Source organism: Vicugna pacos, unplaced genomic scaffold, assembly GCF_048564905.1.
Source record: "Vicugna pacos unplaced genomic scaffold, VicPac4 scaffold_19, whole genome shotgun sequence".
Lineage (NCBI taxonomy): Eukaryota > Metazoa > Chordata > Mammalia > Artiodactyla > Camelidae > Vicugna > Vicugna pacos.
The window spans coordinates 28,205,665-28,227,344 of record NW_027328740.1 but is presented as its reverse complement, the minus strand read 5'-3'; the positions used below and the strand labels follow the sequence as shown (position 1 = coordinate 28,227,344).

At 45.6% G+C, this 21,680-nt stretch overlaps 1 long non-coding RNA gene across 1 annotated transcript in view; it reads left to right on the top strand.

The window, feature by feature from the left end:
- The first annotated feature begins 4,544 nt into the window (after positions 1-4,544).
- Positions 4,545-21,680, top strand: part of LOC140693109 (uncharacterized) — a 57,365-nt gene continuing 40,229 nt past the window's right edge. Inside the window, exons 1-3 of the long non-coding RNA XR_012068778.1 lie at positions 4,545-4,819; positions 5,272-5,411; positions 9,850-10,068. This is a non-coding gene — a long non-coding RNA (uncharacterized lncRNA). The remainder of the gene's footprint in view (positions 4,820-5,271; positions 5,412-9,849; positions 10,069-21,680) is intronic.

The window sequence follows — 21,680 nt, the reverse complement described above, 5'->3', positions numbered from 1 at the left end:
GATTTCTGTCTCCTAAATTGTCTATTAGTTAGCCTTTAAACCCATGATACATTATTATAGATTAGTGCAGGGGCACAAATAAAAAGGATTCATATAATCTCACCAGACAAACTGAATGTAGAAAGGATAAGGAAGAAAAACAAAAAGTCACTTGTAAGTGCCTTGAACCATAAATTGCTCATGAGGAAATGTTACACAAGGTGAATGTCACAGCCACATACATACTGCCTGAGTGGGATGGGACAAGGGGATCCTGAGATGAGACAATAGGGTGAGTAGTCTGGATTGTCCAGGTGGGCTGAATGTAATCACAGGGGTCCTTAAATTGGAGGATATTTCCCAGCTGAGTTTAAAATCAGAGGGAGGTGTAGCAATGGAGCAATGTTCAGAAAGGCTGCTGACCATGAAAATGGAGGAAGTTGAGGGGCACAAGCTAAGGAAGGTGGGTGACCTCTGTAAACTGGAAAAAAAAAAAAGGAAACATTCTCTTCTAGACCCTCTAGAAGGAAGGAACCCTGCTGGTATCTTGAATTTATCCCAATGAGAACTGTGTTGGATCTCTGACATCCACAGCCATAAGCTGATAAGTCTGTGCTGGTTTAAGCTATTAAGCTTAATGGAATTTGTTACAGTGGTAATAGGAAAATAACATAGTGAGCGGTAGTGTAAGGGATTAAAGGTCTAGGATGGGGTGTGGAGAGAATTCTGACATTTACACCTAAAAAACAACCAGGTGAAGTGGGAAGGTGTTTTAAGGAAGTCCTACCTGGCAGGGCTGTCAAGCAGACTGGAGTGAGCGAATCCTTGGAGTTAGAGGAATCAATTAAACCTCTACAAGGAAAATAAGAAATAAAATGTAGCAGGGCTTCAGTGTTAGTAGATGTAGGAATGGAAATGGGCAGAGAGATATAAACATTATTTTGAAATTAGCTACAGGTTTGATGACTGCATGTTTGGGAGAGTTAGCCGATGTGTGGACTGAATGCATCCCCTCAAAATCCATATGTCGAAACCTCATCTCCCAGGTTGATGATATAAGGATGCGGGGCCTTTGGGAGGTGATTAGTAGGATAAAATGAGGTCATGAGAGTATTGCCCTCATGAATGGTATTAGTGTTCTTATACAGGGCCCCAAAGTGCTTGCTTCTCTCTCCTCTCTGGGCCATGAAGATAGTGGGAAGACAGCCATCTTCGAGCTGGCAATCCTCTCCCAGATACATTGACCTTGAAAGCCTCAGCCTCCAAACCATAAGGAATATGCTGGTTGTTTAAGCCACCCGACACACGGTAATTTGTTACAGAATCCCAGACTGACGAAGACAGTGGAGAATGCCACTGCGTTTGGCACTGATTGCCTGGAGAATGCTGAAACCTAGGGAAGTGGGCAGCACAGACATTTACTCATTTAATCCTGCCAACACTGTAGGGGATAGAGTCTACATTTTCCTCGCTATTTAAAAGGTAAGGAAAAAGAGGCACAAATAATAACAATGACAATGACAACAACAACAACAACAGCAACAATAATTTGTCCAAGATTCACACAGAACTCCCTGGAGGGAGAGTGAGAATTAATACTTATGCAGGCTGGCCCCAGAGCCCCTGCTCATAACTACTAAGTCAGATCACCTTGCTTATTTAGATCAGTTTTTTTTCAACTGTGATATGAGTGTACTGTGTCCAGTAACTTATAATTTCAAAATACCTCACTGTAAGGGAAACATTAGTTGCAGGCATTACAACCCACAGAAAGCTAGACATACAAAAATAACTTGTTAGGGCAAGATAACCAATAATGTTTTTAAATATTATACCTGCTGACCCTTTGCAATAAAGTGTTTATTTATAATTCTGTCTGGCTACAGAATAACATCATAATCCTGCATGTGGCTGGTGGCTCCCGTGTTGGACAGCAAGGGTCTAGAGAATTTAAATGACTTGCCCAGCCTTGCCCAGGAAGCTCGTGGTGGGATCAGAGCTATAGTCTGGGACTGTTCCTTCCTATCCAACAATTCCCTCATGGAAGTTTAGAAGCTTCTCCTTTGGTGCCCAGCTGTCTATCCGTACTTATGACATCTTGTCAGGTGCCACGGCCTGCTCCTGAACATCAGCCAGAACCCACTTCTGCTCTTTTTTGGCCAGGTAATACCTTCTAGCAACTTCCATTGCCTTCTTGGCATCAGTTTTTACATGGAAGGGTAGTGGCTAGAGAAGGAAATGTGTCCACATGACAGGTTTTTCATAAATATAGTAGGAGTGGTCAAGAGAAGAAAACCTCAGGAATACGAGTGGAAGCAGGTCATTTAATATACCAAATGCGTACTTTCAATGTATGTTTGTGTTTCCGAGTCCACGCTTGTTCTACTCGTGCATTATAGGCCAACACATCAGGAGACAAGGATTTGGGGCAAGAAATAGCGGCTTTAATTTGTAAAGCCAGCGGAGAAGATGGTAGACCAATGTCCTGGAGAACCATCATCCCAAGTCAGAATTCAGGCTCTTCTTATATTAAAAAGGGGAAGCGGGAATGCTTGGTTGTTGCAAACTTGGTGTATGAATTCTTTGTTGTTAGAATCCTTTGTTCTTGCAGCTCTTCACCTGGGTCAGATCCGTGTAAACCTCCAACAAGCAAATGTTATTTTCTATTCTGTATCTTGTTATCTTTATACGAATGGAAAAGTGATAATATCCTTCAAAGTCAGAGCCTTGAGAATAGGGTCTCCTGTATATTTCAGGATCTAGGCAACATTGTTTCACAAAAGGTGCAGAAACAGCAAGACTAAGCCTAGGAAACAGGGCACAGGTTTAAAGTCAAAGGAACAGATCTAATATGGAGTCAGATTTGTTCTTTCCTATTTCAGTAGTGCCATGGAGAAGGCACTGTGGGCAGCTTTCTGTAGGGTCCTGGAGGCTTTCTCTCTCAGCCTCTGTGCGCCTCTATTGAAAACCCGTCATCGCTATCTGGCCTGCTGGAAAACCAGTCCGCCTGTTTTGCCCTGAAGTTGTGTTCTGTTTATAACTCATCTCTACTCCTTGGAAAACAACTCAATAAAAACTCAGTTGGTTTCCCACCAGCCCTGAGCAGGGGTGAGGGATAGCATGTTATTATTTTATTAAAAAAATATATAAAAGAGTTTTAAAACAGCACTGGGCACATAGGAGAGAGACAATCAATGCTTCCTGGCTTAAATCGAAAATGATGACTCAGTGAGTCTATGGCTGCTGTATTTGCTGAGCTAGTTACTCCTTTGCTCCATTACACATTTATTTTAACTGAAAAAGAAATATATGCATATGGTTAAAAAAATTCAAACAGAGCAAAAAATACTCAAGTGAAAGAAGTTTTCCCTCATCCTCTGTTCTTACATGCCTCCCTGGAGATGCCAATGTTTACAATCCTTTGTGTGCTTTTCCAGATATGCTATGCAAGTTCCCACCAATGTATGTAAATTCCTTTAAAGTTTTACTTATTTTTAACTTTAAGGGATTTAAATCCTCAAGTGGCTTCTGCCACAGTAATAGAAAAGAAGAAATCTGACTCCATATTAGATCTGTTCCTTTGACTTTAACCCTGTGCTCTGTCTCCTAGGCTTCTTCTTGCTTGTAAAACAATGTTGCCTAGAGCCTAAAATATACAGGAGAGCCTATTCTGAAGGCTCTGACCTTTAAGGGTATTTAACACTTTTCCAATCATATAAAGATAACACGTTGCAGAATAGAAAATAACGTTTGTTTTGTTGGAGGTTTACAGGGATCTGACCCAGGGAGATAGCTGCAAGAACAAAGGATTCTAACAAGAAGGAATTCCTACACCAAGAAGTTTGCAAAAACCAAGCACATAGGAAAGCAGCCTGAATTCTGACTTGGGGAGATGGTTTTCCAGGACATTAGTTTGCCATCTAGGTCTACAGAAACTTGCTATTCCATGCCCCAACACTTGGTCTCCCAACTTACTGGCCTGTCCTGCACTGAGGAGAATGAATTTGGACTCAATAACACTTCTACCTACCTAGCAAGTTGGACACTGGGACTGAGGGCAGCTCTCCCACACACAGGGGCCTATGGTGAGCCCTTGATTATTCCCCGAGGTTGGGGTGTGGTTTACCCAGGAGGGATGGGGACTCTACACCAACACTCAGGCAGTCTGCTCCTTCTGGGGCTCTGACATTTTACCTCCCGCTCCCTGCCAGCCCAACATTTGGGACAGTGGAGCTAAGGCAGAGATCGTGCCTGCCTGTTTCCCAGCGTGTAAAAGGGGAATATGTACTCTTCCCAAGGTAGTTCTGAGAAACAACACCTGCGGGTGCTTGGTTCCCTGAGCAACAGTAAACCTAGCTCCTTGTGGGGGCAACGGGTATGATACCCGTAGGGTTTCTGCAGAGACCTTAGCTGGAGGGCTGGGCCAGGGACGTAAAATATGAGCTGTGGGCAATGACGGGTAAGAGAAGGGTGTATAGGCAGGACTGCTGCCTCCTTCGGGGTGCCACAAGAGGTAAAACGCTTTCTCCCCATCTCTGTTACTCCCCTCCCAATTCCAGATAACTGCCTTCCCTCTGCTCCTCCTGTCCATGTGTCTCCCTCCACTTTTCCCCGCCTCCCCTCCTCCTCCCCTATTCTCCCTCCCTCGGTTCCCCTTCTCTCTCAGGACCCAGAGCGGATCGCTGGCCCTCCTGCGCATGCGCAGTTGCTGCCAGCTGGACCGCGGGTTGGAAGCTCCAGCTCCGAGCCGGGGATCGGCCCCAATGGCTTCTCAGCTCTGTCGCCCTGTAGGCCTTTGGCTACTGCCTGGGGCCGGGGCCTCTGGCTGTGGAAGTGCAAGGTGAGGGGATATCGGGAAAGGGGTGAGGCGGCTGCGGGAGGGCGGTCGGCGTGTCACAGCCCCCCAGGGCGCCAGTCAGCGTGTGTTCAGCTGGATTGCTCGGGCCAGACCCCTCTGCCCGCGCCACCTGCCCCGGCGCCCCGGCCACAGCTGTCCAGGGCCAGGTGTGCCCCTGCGCCTCTTGGCCCAGCCGGGCTCCCCTCAGTCCGCGGCTGGCGTCCGCTTCCCCTCTTCCGCCCGCGAGTCCTCCCCTCCCGGGCTTCCTCTCCTAGGCCGCCGACCCGTCCCCACCACTGGGCGGGCTGTGTCCCGGGCGGGCGGGGTCTGCACACCCGGACGGGGCGGGCGGCTTGGGCTGGGGCTGGGGCTGGCCTCCGAGCGGGGCTGCAGCCCGCACCCCCCCTTTCCCTCCCCCCTAGGGCTGCCCTCCTTTCCCTTTCACCCTCCCTCAGGACCAGCTCAGTGGCGTGTGTGCTGCTCCCCGGACTGAGAGCCTCTGGCTGTAGCGCCCAGCTTCACCTGGTGGAGTCGGGAAAAGGGAGCATCAGTGCTGAGCAAGCTTCTGTCTCCTCCCTCAGTGTTTCTGCCGCAGGTAAGTATCTTGAACACTTTCAGGTGTTATGATGGCGGTGCTTGTTGATGTCACGTGTTTTTATAGTGAGAGGGATTAACAGTGGTGAAAGCAGGGCTTGGTTCTGTTAAAAATGAGCTGAAGGCATGAAGCTGTGATATCCTCCTTCCTTCCCTCTCCAAGGGTGAAACGTGTGACAGTCAATTTTAAAAAGATAGTTACAGTCCCTAGCTAGCCCAGCCCAGCTAGTGTGTGTTAACAGGAACAGCATCACCAGAGGCCTTGGAGACCCAGGGATATTGCAGTCCTAAAGAACTCCTGGCACAGTTTGGTTTGTATTGGTTTTTTGTTTTTCTTAAATTGTGGGACAGACTAGTGGTATAAAAAGAAAAATATTTGTCAAGAAATATTTTTTCATATAACAGCGTTATTGTGATATAGTTCACACACCATGAAGTACATCCATTTAAATGGTAAAATTCAGCAGCTTTTAGCATATTCACAGTTGTGCAACCATTATTATTCCAGAACGTTTTTATCACTTCAGAAAGAGCAGTGGAAATTAATGACCTATCCACCCCTCCCCAGTGGTGGTTCTAAAGAAATTTCTTGGCTAATCTTGACCATAAATTCACTTGTTACATTCCAAGAAAAATCTGGTAGGAATTCTAATCAGAATTGCAATGAATCTGTCTATCAAAACAGGAAGAATTAACGTCTTTATGGCACAAACTTCTTCTACCCATGAATATATTTCGGACCCTATATTTTCCTCTGTCCAGAGCCTGGCCCATGGGAAGTCCTCACTACTTGTTGGGCTTGTGAATGATGAGATTCTATACATCGTTAGTTGCAGCTGTAGCCTTTCACAGAAGAGAAAAGAAACCTCAGTGAAGCAAGTGACTCTCTGATGGTCAGAAAGAGTGACAGCCATTGCTGGAGTGATCCAGTGGACTTGGTGTTTACAACCAGAATTCTCCACCACCTACAGCTAAGGGGATTAGAGTGTTCTTTTATTTTTTCTTAATGGCGTTGCTTTTATTTTTACTTATTTTTTAAATTATTTTTTATTTAAGTGTAGTCAATTTACAATGTTAGTTTCAGGTGTACAGCAGAGATTCAGTTATAAACATATGCATATGTATATACATATGTTTTAGATTGTTTTTAGTATAACTCATTACAAGAAATTGAATATAGTTCCCTGTGTTATATAGCAGGTCCTTGTCATTTATTTTATATTTACTAATTTGTATCTGTTAATCCCTCCTTTCCTGCCTGCTAAATACAGTTTGCTTTCTATGTCCATGAGTCCATTTATAGGAGCACCATTTTTCCTAGTAATATATGCTCTTTGGCTGCTTTCAGTTTCAGTAATTCCATCTTATCTGTGGGCGCTTTTCTTCTGGTTGCCTTTATGTGGTTTGCACACGTGGTAATAGAGATCTTTATTTGGGAGAACTCCAGGTCTCGTGTAGTCCCTGGTACAGAATGCCCACTGAATTGATGATTGAACTGGGAAAAAAGCACAGTAAATGCTGGAATTTCCACTATGGTTGAGAATTCCAGGTTTCAATAACCTGTTTAGACAACCTTACTATTGGCTGCACCCATACTGGGTAATTTGGTGGAAATTCATGGTATGGTGGTGTAGAGACGGGACCTTATATTCTTCTTCTCTTTCTATTTTCTAACACTCATTTTCCTGGGCCTTCCAGATCCTCCCCCAGAAGTGCCCAGGGCTGGCTTAGTGCTGCACTGAGGCAATATTTGTTAATAACGCCCTTTCCTCTTCTCCTCTGAGCCTCCGTTTCTTTCTGTGCACAATGAGCGCTTAGACTAGATAAATACTTTTCAGTTTCTTTTAAAGCCATGTTTCCTTTGAGAAACAGAAAATGCAAATATCTCCTCTCAACCCAACCCTTTAGATTTTGGTATGTCCTCCAAGGAGTGACATAGCTCTTTGTGAAAAATTGATGTGATTTTGATTGCAGGTGACACAGAAAAGACTCTTCAGAGATTTATTGCAGGGAGAGGGCAGGAAAGAGGCAGTATGTGACACTTTCTAGTGTGAGCAACGGAGCAGGGACTTGGATTTAAATACGGTGTCTGACGTGGCCTCTCTCTAATCTTGTAGAATGTGATAAACTTCTCTACCTCAGTTTCTTGATGTGTCAAGTTGGGGTGATAATATTTTAAGGCTTCTGTGAAACATTATACAAATAAGACATTTGTGTCTCGGTAGAAACAAGATCTGCTAGGGATTCAGGGATTTGTTTAAAAAAAATTCTTGTCCATAGCACTCTGTCTGTGTGTATTTAGAAGTTCCTGGAGGGTGAGGGTGAGTCTAAAGTCCATTGTGGGACAGGTGGCCCATATTTCTCCGTGTCCCAGTTTACCCCCTACTCCCCAGTCCTCTTCCTCAGTCCAGGATGAAGTTCCCTAGTAGATTTACACAGAGGTCTTGTGGAAATGGCTTTTCATTTTATTGTTTCACCAAGAAGGGCTGCCATCATGATCTCTGTGGTCAGGTTTTGAAGGGCTGCCATCATGATATCTGGTAAGAATTCTATGCAATTTGGAGTTCCAATTTAATGAAAAGAAAAAAATTACAAATAGAAAATTAGAACAAGGGTGGTGACAGGGGCTCTTTTAAGTGGACACCATTAGCTTTGTTAGCTTCAGGTGCTGTGGCCTGTTGCCACGAGGACCCATCCTCTTGCTCTGAAGTTGGAGGGACTAGTGGGCTCAGTGGGAATGTTAACTGAGTGTATCTCATGGGCTGGGCATTGTCCTATTTGTACTGTGTGTTCCTTATTTGAGACAGTGAGCTCACCTAACCTCGATAACCTCTTTAAAATATTAGACTTTTAATTTTGAGATGTAATGTAGATTCCCATGTGGTAGTAAGAGATTATATGGAGAGGGCCTATGGACCCTTTGCCCAGTTTTCTTAATGGTTCCATCATGCAGTGTTGGGGTACAATTCATTACTGACTCACTAACAATTTGAGGTTTGTGTTATTGCCCTTATTTCTATTCACGATTAAACTGGGGCTTCGTGAAGCACGCAGGCCTGTCCAGGTCACCCACATTGTTAATGCAGAGTCGGGTGAACGTGGGCTTGGGATTTCCAGGCAGTACCATTATGATGGTTTGTGGCAGGGAGCAGCATTCACTTTGCTTGTTTATTCATTCATTCAACAAACATTTATTGAGTAAACTCTGTGGGTCAGATGCTTTCATAGAGTTATCTGATTCTTCAGCAGTACTGAGAATCAGGTAATGTTTATATTTTTTAATCTGAGAAAATTAGCTCTGAGAGGTTATAACCTCCCCAAAGGAAGTATAACTCATAAAGGAGGGATAGAACATGTGTACAGTCACCTCCTTTTATGCAGGTGGTACCCTATGCATTTTACATTTTCAAACATCCGTAATCCAGATATATTCTTGTAAGGCAAGGCTTTTTTTTTAATTGAAGTATAGTCAAGTTTACAATGTTGTGTCAATTGCAAGGTGTTTTTTGACTTTTGAATTAAAAAATACTTTTTCAGGAGGGAAATTAGGTGTATTTATTTGTTTGATTTTTTAAAATGAGGTACTGGGGTTTGAACCCAGGACCTCGTACATGCTAAGCATGTGCTCCACCAATGAACAGTACCCTCTACCCCAAGGCAAGTTTTCTTATCCATTATTATGAAGCTTAGGAGTTCAAATAAATTGAATAGGAATCCAGATCTTTTGATCCTACTGTGGTCCTTCTCTTTATATTCTGCTGAAGGGGGTTGGGGAAGCATTTCCTTTGTTCATTTCTTTATTCAGCATTTTTGAGCAGTGACTTTGCATCAGGGCCTTGCTAGGTGCTTGGAAATAGAAAATAAGAAATGACCTTTCTCTGCAGAGGCAGGAAGCCTAGACCAAAAGCTGGGTAATGTGATCCGAGCTACAGTAGCCATATGCAGACTCTGAGGACAAACTGTACCCTTGGATTTGCTTTGGCTTCCCTTGTCTTCTGGCTGGTACACACCAGGTCACCGCAACCCAGATGGGCCCGTAGCACACAGCAGAGAATGTACCTCGATCTCCTCTCCCCTCTCGGCAGGGCCTGCAACATGAGCATCCCTGACTACGTGCAGTGTGCTGAGGACCACCAGACTCGTCCTGTTGTGGTCCAATCCATAGAGATCATCTCAGAGGAGAATTTCTTTTGCATCTATCAGCTACTCACCTCGGTTAGCCATATCAGCCCTTGTGGCTCCCAGTGGACACTCTGTATCCACTACAGGCACCGCTATGTGCCCGAGAATCGGTGGAGCGTCTTCCAGAAACACCCCAAGGTCGTGGGCCTTGTCACCATTACCGAATGTCTCTCTGCCAAGGCCTTCGAGAAGCTCCACATGCAGAGGAGCTGTATGGTGCATCGCTTAATGACTCTCAGCTTTTTGTCTTTGTGCAGCATGGGGAGGTAGCCGAGCAGACACGCACCGACGTTGCCTTCAATCTAAGAGTACTGCAGGGTGGTGGAGAAGAGGATCGAGGACTTCACTGAGTCACTCTTCATCTTGCTCAAGTCCAAGTGGCTGGATGGTGGCCCCAAGAATTCTGGGGACAAGATCCCCCTCCCCTGCATCCCGTTTGAGAAGGAGGACTTCATGGGACTGGACACAGACAGCAGGTAAGTTTACCTGGAAGCCAGTCCACCTTGGCTGTGTGCTGGATTGCTTCCCTACATCCAGAAAGGGATCAGCAAGGAAGAAGTCAATCTTGTAGCCAAGGGGGGAGGGAGGTGCAGCCCGCCGGTTTCCAGACATTTCAAAGTGAATCCGCCTTTATTTCAGAGAGATCCTTTTAGGGTTAGTGTGGACACTTACTCCCGCTTTACAGCCAGGAACATGGTGGGACCCCTGGAGTTGCTGTCCAATAAAGTAGCCAAAGCCACATGCTAGGAGCACTGGGGAGGAGGCTGGACTCAGCTGAGATGTACTGTAGGTCAAATGCACATCAGACGCTGAGGCTTGTCTAGTAAAAGTACATAAACTATCTCTCTACTTCCTATATTGATTACATGTCAAAATAATAGTATTTTACATACAGTAGATTAAGTAAGATCTGTTCTTAAAATCACATTCTAGTATTTGTTTTTTGTTTGTTGGTTTGTTTCTTTGTTTCAAATTTTAAACGTGGCAACTGGGAAACTTTCTTTACATGGCTCTCATTTCATTTCTGTTGCGCAGCCTGTCCTGGTACATGCTCATCCCTTTGCTTATAGATGAGATGCTGAGCCCCGAGAGGCAGAACGAGGCGCTGGTTGAGCTGCGGCTGGAGCCGCTGTCACCTGCCTCCCAGGCCCAGCACCTTTTCAGCTCAGGCCGTCTCTTCCTGCCCGACAGCCACCATGCCAAGTTAGGACATCAGAAACACCGCCAGGGACTTCCTAATGAACTCCTTATGCAGGGAAAGGCGTATCACGGTGTATGGGACAGAGCAGGGAAATGTTCATTCCCACTTTGTCCCTGTGATTAAGTCAATGGCCCCACTTTGCCTCGGAAGTACAGATGAGCTCTTCTGGGCTGCCTACCCCCCACCTTCTGCTCTGTTTCCCCGTATATCTATCGTGTTTTCCCTCGGGCTGAAGAGGGTGAGATGCCTTTGCCGAGACGTGGTCCCCCTTTGCTGGGGTGAGTGAGGGAAGCTGTGTCCCCCCGGCCTACGGCCTCGGTCCTTGAGTCTGGAGAGGGCTCATGGTGGTCCCACAGGTGGCGGTCAGAAGACCTGGCATGTGCTACCGGGCCCGCTTTGGAGGTGGTGCTCTGTGATTCTTGAACTTACCTAAGATCAGATCCTACTTTCTGGTTGTTGGTAAGTTGGAGGAGAAGATGCTAGGGAATTAATAAAAAGAATGTCTAGACCAGCCCTGTGAGTGAGAAGCACAGGGGACACTAGTCCCACCTGCGAGAGCCCACCTAGCAGGCTCTGGATGAATTTTCTGTTCCTCCCCAGAAATACCTCTATGGCTTAAGGAAGAGGAGAGGCATGTCGTGGCCATGATCTGTACTTGTCCTCACAGGGCCCTGTGATCTACATGCCCGCACTCCCCATCTGCTTCTTGGAGATGAGCTGGCATGTTTAGGAGCCTGGGCACTGCTGAGGGCATAGCTCCCAGCACCGTGCTACACAGAGTCTCGCTCCGTTCACCTCATCTGTCAACTCCTGCTGAGGCCCCAGACATTAGTCAAGTAGGTGCATCAGCGAAACCTAAGCAGGGACCACCTTCTCCCCCTGGACAGACTGGTGAGTGAGCAGTGGAAGCCTGGAGCCCTGCCCCAGCCCCCACGCCAGTGCCACTTCTTTTGTCATAGGAGGCACTGGTGACATTTTTGCTCAACAAATGCTTGTCTCTGAGTCTGCAGACCCACCAGAGAATGCCAGCTTGTTTTTGCCTTTTGAAGTCTGCCCTTGGGACTTGGCGGAGTAGCCGGATGTGTACTTAGCCCACAGTGGTTCAGCGCATTAAACCTGCCTCCTTGTGGGTCTGTCTATTCTGGTACCATAAGGGCTCAGCCAGCATCTGAACGTCATTGAGATAACGCGGCCAGTGAGCTCGGGTCAAGCACATTCTCCTCCAGTCACTTTTACTCCATTGTTTCTTTTACTATTCCACAGTCATTAATTTTTTAAACAATGCTTTGGTGCAGGAGCAGAGCCTCATTCTCTCCTGCTACTCTTGGTGGAAGTGAGTAAAACGGTTCAGACTGAAATGCGACAATAATTTGTAGCTCAAAAGCTGCCTAGTCGCTTGTAGGTCGAATTTTGGTTAGGGGAGCTGAACACGTTGTGGTCCCCCGGCAGCGCCGCTCCCCTCAGGCCCCTGCTTTCCCTTGAGCAGGAGGTGAGGTTGGGCCTCACCATCCCCGCGTCCCTGGCCTCACACACTCACATAAATTCTTGTACATGCAGTCAAAATTATTTTTGTTCTTGTGTGATTCTAATTTTCTCTTGTTCCTCTTTTCCTTTTTCTTTACTCCTTTTTCACTTGTACTGCCCAGTGAGCATGTTGTTGCTTCTGAAAATGTGGGCTGTGCACACCCTGCATTGGAAATAGCCAGATTGCCCTCCGTACAGTCTCCATCGCTTTAAAAAGCAACAACTTAACAGCTGTTTTGATCCATCTATTATCTTAGTCATTTTTTATTTTCTAATTTTTTGGAATATTTGCTTTGTTAGCTCATCACCCACTGGTGTTTGATACCTGTTGAAATCCTTGCTTTTGAGGAACATGTTTGGTCCTCCTTTTATTTGATGACAAATGCGCCCTTATTAAATTTGTTTCATTGTTTTGAAGAAGTAAGATGTGAATTGATTTAGTCGGCTGCTCAGGGATTCTTTTCATGGAGTATTTAAACTTGTAAGGTCAAACTCTGCAGCATTTTGCTCGATTCCTGCTTTTACACAAACGTGCTCAGCACGCGGTTCCTGGCTGTCGCTGTGTGACGTGCGTGACGTCGCTTCCTGGCCGGCGGTCACTGGTGAGGATGTGGCCGCCACGGAGGTGACAGCTGCAGGGGACGCTGTTGGAGGAAGAGGTCACCGTTTGGTTCTTTAATTTTTTTTTTTTGCATTCAACTTCCCCGTGCCATTTACTTTACTTTGCCTTCATAAATGGGCAGAATTGGGTCTAAAATCCATGCCACTATTTTTTCCCTTTACGAGGCTGGTTTTTCTGAGTATCAGGACAACATGGCCTTCTCCTAAGTAGCTGGCTTACCTGGATCTGTTGGGCAAAGGGACTGCTAAAAGGGCCGTAGCTTCCTCTCTGCTCCAGCCAGTGGGCATTCAGAGCTGGGTCTGTGGTTTGCCTCAGCAGCCGTGCAGACCTTCCTGCCTCGGCCTTTACTTTTAACCCATGTTGGCAGTAAAGAGCTGAATCCGTTTCTGTTGCAGCTGACGCCCACCACGTGGGCCCCCTAACGTGTCGTTAGTTTGTGGTAGTCAGTCCCCAACACCCCAGTCAACAATGAAGGAAGATGATTTGTCCAACCCAGGACCTTGGATTCTCAACCCTACCCTGGTTCATCTCACCTGGTGGAATTGTTTGGCCACCACCATCATGCTGACCATGAGGCCTTGTTTCTCCTTTCATGCTCTGGTCCAAATGTGGACACTTCATTTTTCACTGAATTTGTCTCGCTTGAGACAGGCCAGAATATCTGAATGAGTCCATCACATTCTGGGTGGGGAACAGAACAGAAGTAAGTGTCGCAAGTAGATGGAGTCTAGGCTGTCCGGGTTGGCAAATGCAGGCTGGGATCTGTGATGGCTGGGCTGTACACTGGACACAGGCCTTTCCCATGGCTCCTGAGAGCCCATGAGTTGAAGTGATAACAGCCTTGCGTGGGTTCCCCCATCCTCATCTGCTCATTGGCAAGTGTGTCTGCTAATTAGGAGCTCCCCCAGACCTCGGGCCCTTCAAAGCTCAGACCATGGGAGAACCTTGAGTCCCTTCTCCTGGGCCTCCTGTGTGAGAATCCACTGCCTTCTGAGGTGACCAGCGGCAGGAGATGCCTCCCCATCCAGGGAGCACCCTACGGAGGACTGTTAGTGCACCATGCTGTGAGCTTGTGTGTTTCCGGCCATGGTCCCTACAGAACTACACTTGAGATGGGCTTATTGATGGAGATAACAGGACTGATTCCAGGGCAGGGCCTGGGGGAGGGAACAGTGGAAATTGAATGTGACCTCAGACACCTCGGTGGGTGCTGGGGCTGTTACTAAAATGGGGAGTCTGGGAGATACCTGACAGGAATGGAATTCCAGAGTAAATGGTGGACATGAGGCATTTTTAAGATGCCATTTGTCATCCAAATTAGGACTTCAAAGAGGCACTCGGGTCGATGAGCCTGGGGCTCAGGTGAAGGAGCCGGACTAGAGATACACGTTGGGAGTCGTCATTCTTAGCTGGTGTTCACAGCCTTGCATGTGAATTAGATCATCTCGAGAGCTGCAGACTGAGACTGAGGGGGGCAGGGCTGTGTCTTGGTTGGAGGAAAGCCCAGACCATACAGCTCTGGTGTGTCAGTCAGTGGCGTTTGCCATTTTCAAAGCAATGCCAGTTATCCTTAAGGGGCCAGGGGCTGGGCAGGGCCAGCCAGGAAGAAATCTGAAGGGAGGGTCGTGGCCACGTGTGCGTCTTGGGAAGGTGCAGAGGCTGCAGGGTACGGGAGGGTAGACTCCTCAGAAGCTAGAGTTGCAGTGAGGAGTGGGGAGAAGTTAGTCACAATCACCTGTGAGGGAGGGAGGGAGGCCTAGGGAGCCCCACCTTACCGGACTCGCTTTCCCATGAACAGAAGGCAGTCAGACAGAGGATCTGAGGTGAGAAGGGATGGGCACTGGGAGGGGAGCCAACCTGGAGAATGGTGCTTGCAAAATTCTGGAATAGTCTCCCTGAAAAATAGAGTCAAAAATACCCAGACTCTTAAGAACATTGTTAGTGACTTGGGAGGAGGCAGTTGTTTTTCTGGCCTCCTAAGGGTAAGGCATGTATCCAGGGATACACAGAAGATACGGGCAGTCTGTTCCAGGGGCTTGATCGTTACCGGGGGAACAGTGCAAGTTTAAAGGGGGAGAAGGGCAGCGGAGGGAAACTAGCCAGGCCCCGTGTCAGGTACCAGTCGGCCGCCCTACTTGCGTGTTTCATTCACATCCATGCCTCCCAGGTGGGCGGTGGCAGCCCCCTTTTGGGGATTGGGAAGCCTTCTCAGAGGGGTTAAAGAATTGGTCCATTTAGCGACTAGTAAATGCTGTAGCAGGATTCAAGCAGGGCCTTGTCAGAATTCAAGGGCATGTTCTCTCTACTGTTTCCAGTACTTCCCTGTTATACCTGGAATGGTGAAGTGGGTCAGTTTTGGAGCCTTTCAGAAAAAGTATGATTTAAGCGCCTCTGGACTGTTTCACAAAGCTCAGCATTCTTTGATGGTTCTGAAGCACGCAGTGATTTTCGTCCCAGAGAGGTAACGTCTAACTCCTTTGATGATGACGTGGTTGCAAATGGTGTACAGGTGCAAAACCAGACTTTGCAGCTTCTGAAGGGAAACTCTCCAGTTCTCCCTTGGTCGGCTTTCTTCCACGGGATGTAACTGTGCTGCAGCGTAGGCCTGAGCTTTCCATATGGAGTGAGAGTTTAATATCCGATGTTAGCATAAAACGGTCAGATGAAGAAAATCGAAGTTGACAATTTATTTTTGGGTTTCATTAGTCAAGATATACTATCAGTTAATGGCCCATATAGCAAATGAAATTGAGTACAGGACATTGCATTTCTTACTTTCTATTTAGAGTTCTCTTACAGAATAATGTTGCCTGCTTTGGAACATCAGCTCCACCACTCACGGCACCTATCAGTGTGTTGGTGTGATTGCATTTACAGAGTGAATGTAATCTGGGCTTCCTCAGCCCCAAACACTTCAGTGCAGAATCACGGGCTGTAGACGTCTGTTAGTCACGCAAATACTTCTAAAATTATATGATTCCAGAAAAGAAAGAAGAGAGAGAGATTGCCTTTATCAAATTTCCTTTCAGTTCTAAATGAAAACTGTTGTTGAGCAGCTCTGGTTTCCTTTGGATAAGAATATATACATTTCTTTGCATGTAACCTGGGTTTTGGGCTAGAACACCAAGTTCTTGCTGTCCACAAGCCACAAAAATAGTAGCCAAATGGCACACGTGTGAAATATTTTATACTTTTTTCTGAGAAAGTATCCTTGAATTTGGGACTTGGGCTGTGATTTCTGCTTTTTGATTCCCCCACCTGTCTTGTAATCTCTCACTCCTTCCCACGTGGTTCCCAAGTGTTCGTGGTCTCAAAGGAGCGGGCAAACACCCAGTTGGTCACCATGTACTGCTGCTATAGATAGAGCCCAGACAAGACTTAAAGGACATTATCAGAGAGAACTTCCTGGAAGAAATGGGCTGTACATTCAGTTGTGAGGACAGAGTAAGAGTCAGCCAAGAGAAGGAGTCAAGAATGTGGCTCAGGTCGCAGGTGCAGCCCGGGCAGAGGCCTGGAGGCTTTTGGCGTGGGGACCCGGGGAGAGTGCCCTGTGCGGTCCAGGGTGGAGGGAGCCCCTGCTGGGGAGGACACTGGAGAGAGTCCGGGGTGTAGGGCTTTGGAAGAAGTTGAGTTTTACTAGAACTGACACAGTAGGCAGTGAAGGGTGTCAACAGAAGTGACCCTCAGGGAAGGTACTTCTGGTTTTGCTTCTGATATACTACAGACAAAAGGGTCGGGACGGGTGAGAGCAGGTATGTCTGTCCCTTTGAGATCCAACCCGTCATTCATTTATTCATAATACGTGCACTTCAGTGAGTCTAGGGGAGAGAGAGTGTAGCCACATAAATAAGCAAAATGTATTTGCTTCTTGAGAGCTTAGCGTTGTCAGTTAGCCTAGAATGTTCTAGGAAGAGAGGAACAAATTGTGGAGGTTGGAGGGAGGGAAGGCTTCCTTGGGAAACAGTCAAAATGAACCTGGAGGCAAGTGGGAAGTAGGAGCAGGTCAGGGGGCTCCTGAGGTCACTGGGGACCTATGTACTGAGATGAGGCTGGGCGAGCAGGGTCTGGGGTGGGGCTAGAACTCTACCAGGGAGCCTCTGAACTGTTTGAAGTGGGGTTGATGTAATCAAATTTGTGCTTTGGGAAGGCTGTCGTGGCTTTGTGTGTGTGTGTAGCGGGGAAGAGGTGGAGGGTGCCACCAACTGGGGGATCATTTGAAGACCATTCACAGGCTGGGATATGGGCTTCGGGGCTACTTGGGGACGGCAGGGGCAGTGTGGATGCCGGCTTTTCTTATGGGGGACTTGTTAGCGGGGCTGCCCTAGAGGCACCTTGTGGCTGGAAGAAAACTGATGGAGGCTGCCAGGGGGACATTCCTCTTTTCTCCTTCCCTGCCTAGTGTGATTATCTTAGCTCAGCCAACATTTGGAACAAAAGAGCTAATCTCCAGGGTTGCCCAGGCCTTTGTAGAGCTCCTTCGAGTGAGATCTGATAGGATTTAGGTTTGTGTTCAGATCTGGATGTTCACTTAGCTAGAAACGTCCTGTCATTTCGATTTCCATAGGGGTTTTTATTCCTGATAAAGATTGCTTTCTTGGTGAGAGGAAAATTATTACAGCTGTTGTCTTTTTCAAAAAAAATCATATGTTTTAAGAGCTTTAATATTCAAAAGAATAGGAATATATAAAATATTTAAGGAAGTCTTTGGTGTGGTTTCTTTGCTTTCTGAGCTAATGTGGACTTAGAGCCTTTGTATTACTTAATAGCACATCCTTGTCAGTATTTAAAGAGCTGTTAGTGAGCACCCCAGGCCCCACCTCTCAAAGAATCGTTAAAGTTTGCTCTGAAATAGTGAGGTCATAAACGTCTTGTTTTCAGAAATCAAAAGGTTTTAAATACGCACCATAGCTCCATTTATAAAATAATAATAAGTTCAAAATTAAGAAAATGGAGGATAATTGATTTTTTTTAAAGCCTAAACATAAACTTTCTTGTGCTAATTTTGCAACTGGAAATTTTGAAAAGAAAAATCCTACTGCAATATCATCTACGTGGTATATATATATGAGTTTCACGTTTGAAATGTAACTGCGCAGTGGTTTTCAAAGTCAGGAGCATTCCAGCTCAAATACTGGCAGTGGTGGCTGCTGGTTTTCAATGGAAGAGCCTAAATTTGCCTTCTTAGCTTTTTTTTTTTTTTGTACTGAGAAGGTTGAGTAGTGCTTTGCCAGCATGATTTTCGGGCAATTTGAGGGCAGCTGTCGTGTTCCAGCAGTGAGATATTTCCATGCATTTTATTTTCTGGACATCACCAGGGCACATGTGGGGTTTGTGCCTGCAGGCTGGAATGCTGCAGGACTCCCTAATCCATCACCATTATGTCCTGGTGCTGCTCCGGTCAGTGAATGATTTTCTGTGACTTGGAGGTAATGTGGTCTGATGGTGATGATCAGACGTGCAGTTAAATGCTATTAATTGAAATAAGAGTAACCTAGAAACATTGCTCTAACAATATAGGATGAGGGAGGAGGATTGGCTGAGCTGCTTGCAGTGGGATGTCTTCTCAGGTGACTCCCTCACCGTGATTCCTGCCAATATCCGCCCCAGCCCTGCACGGTAGTCCTGCCGAAGCAAGCAAGCACTTTGCTCAGAAACGCACTGAATTTCCTTGCGCCTCTGTTTGTTGGCTTTTTTTTGAAAACACATTTTGCCCTTTGCTTAAATGCCATCCATGCTAGTCACCCCTTACACTCATTCTTCTGGACCTCGTCCATACATAGCTGCTGAATGGATGAACAGAATGTAGTATCTCCATGTAGTGGAACATTATTCACACGTAAGAGTGAATAAAAAAGAAAAAAAAAAGAGGAAAATGAAAAATGCCACCTGTTTTGGGAAGTCCACCCTGACTGTTCAACCCACACTTTTCCCTTTGAAACACAATCACTTATGCTCCACTCTACTCTTTTTGATACTACTTACCACCTTCTAATAATCTTTAACGTTTCCAAAAAAAATAAAAAATAAAGAGATGCTGATGCCACTTCAAAATATACAAGCCTTGCTAACAGCATGTTAATTGAAAGGAAGCAGACACAAACGGCCAGATATTGTTGATTTCAGTGATCTGAAAAGCCCAGAAAAGGCACATGCAGAGGCAGAGAGCAGGTGATGGTTGGAAGGGGCTGGGTGGAGGGGGATTACGGAGTGAATGCTAGTGATAGGGGGATTCTTTTGGGCTGATGAAGTGTTCTGGAAATAGAAGGTGTTGAGGGCTGCACAACTGTGATTGTGCAGAAGACTGCTGAGCGCTGTGTCTGGGAGTGCCTGTTGTTGGGGCATCTTTATTTTGTTCACATCCTGCAATGTGAAGGGCCATCTTCTGCTGTGGTCATTCTACTCCTGTGAGTGGTGAGGGTCAGGACTTTGTAGAGTCCTGTTTCTTTTCTCCCTCTGGCTGAGTGTAGGCAAAAAAATTTAAGCCTGAGAAAGTGCTCCATCTACAGAAATGTCTTTCAGTTTTGCCTGGTGTAAAAATCTTGAGAGCTTTTAACCGTTGAGGCTAGTCTGTGGGGGTAAATAGCCTATGAAGCCTGGGTGAGCCCGGGAAGAGCCGCGCTTCCCTCCCAGACACGGGTGGGGATTTCACCCCCTTTCAGGCAGTGAAGGGCCCAGACCCGTGGGCAGACTTGACAATCGTGAATATTTACGTGTATCCGCTGCTTCATCTTGGATATTAATTTCAAGCTGAGTCAGTTTGTGACGGCAGCCTCATCCTACATCAGGAATTTATAGTATCTGCTCTTTGAGGTGAAGACCTGACAGACTTGATTATTTAACAGTCTGCTTTGAATTGATATCTCAGATTCCTTTGTCAAAAGCAAAACAGCAGAAATACAGACGTCCTTTAATTCCAATGTGACCTGGAACGGGTTTAGTGTCTGTGCCTCAGTGGCCTTATCTGCGGGTGGGGAAGATGATAACAGTGCTTCCCTCAGAGGAGCTGGTGAGGGGAGAGTGAGAAGCACAAATGGAGGACTTACACGAGATGCTCATAAATGACCGAATTTAGTGCTCTCCGCCTGGTGAGGCCTTAGGGGTAGAGATGTCAGAACAGAGCAGTCCTAGCCGGAGCTCGATACGTGATGGTAGCTGTTATGATCAGTATCACCACTGTGGGTTATCAGGTAGTTTTAAGACTTGGTAATATGATTTCATGAATAATGTTAAAAGACTAGACATCTCAGATCCAGTTTACATAGTCCTCAAGATTTCTTCTGAGAATTGGATGGTTTCTTCCCTATCTTAAATCTGAGATGAGTCTCTAAAAATTTCCGTATTCCTCCATCCTTTTGCTTTAATTCTCTATTTCTTAAAAAAACAAAGTTTTTAGATGGAGTTACTGGGGACTGAATTGAGGGCCTCATGCATGCTAAGCACATACTCTCCCAAATGAGGTATAATCTCTTCCCTGATTTTTTTTTAAATTTACATCTTAATTTTCAGAGGTTAGAGGCCTCTAATTATTTTTCTGGAGACTTGTCCATGGACCTGTAAATCTACAATTAATGGACAAAATTTGGTTTATTAAAAAAAATTCTATAGAATATTCTACAGTCCACCCAAAAGGAAATACTCATGGACTTAAAATGTTTCTCCTTTAAGGTGATTTCTCCTGTTTGGTCGAGCTTAATTTGTTAACAGCCATCCTCATCATCATAATGACCAAACTCGCTGTGAGTGGACGCCTAACTGAGGCTAAAATGCTTTGCTCATATTTTACTTCATAGCAAGTGTTTGATTGTAGGTATCAGTGTCTCCTTTTTTGTAGCTGAGGGATTGAGAGATGGGTCAGCTTGCCCCAAATGACACGCAGCTGGCGGTGGCTAGCTCGATGCTGGAATCCAGGCTGCACAGGATGAATTCTCAATTGCTCCTCTAATCAGCTTCCCGTTGAGTGTTTTCCCGAACTCCTGTGAGCCCATAAATGACCGATTTTAGCTATCTCAGCCTGATGAGGTCTTCAAAGGAGAGACACCAGTGAGAATGAGAGGCAGAGTGGCATAAATTAAAATTGTACATTTTCACAAATGTTTTATTCTCAGGTAATGACTGTAAAGGAAATAGTTTTTTAATTTAGTGCTTTGTGAGAACTAAAAACAAAACATTTAAAATAACTATTGTGCAAGAGAGAAGTGGTCTTTGAAAGTCCAACTGTTGCTAATGATGTTACTTGTTTTTTCTAGTGGTGCTTATTTACTGAAAAATTTCCAAACACTGAATTTGTTTTATGTAGTCTTAGTATGAAAGAAAACTTTGTCAGTGAGTATTGTAAGTAAAATCCTTACTCTTTTCTTTCCTGATGATGAATATCTTAGTTGTTTACATGGCTTAAGTATATTTCGTCATTTGTGAAATTTGAGTAATATGGTTTACCTTGTCTGACTGTGAGAGCTGGACGCCTTGTATACAAAGCACCGTAGAGGTGCTTAATAAAAATGTGCTTTCACAGTGACTGATAGTTTAGAAGTATCAACTCTGAATACTAAAAAGGGTAGCTTATTTCTGATGCATATTCAATATGTGTATATATGATATACATTAATATGGCTTCAAGTAACTAGGATTGTTTTTTTTAAGTGCAGTATGAAGCTTTAATGAAATCTGTGTCATTCTAGTGAGACAGGGACTACTTAAATTGCCTTAAGCAGACGACCTTGAAGATTATTTACACAGAATGT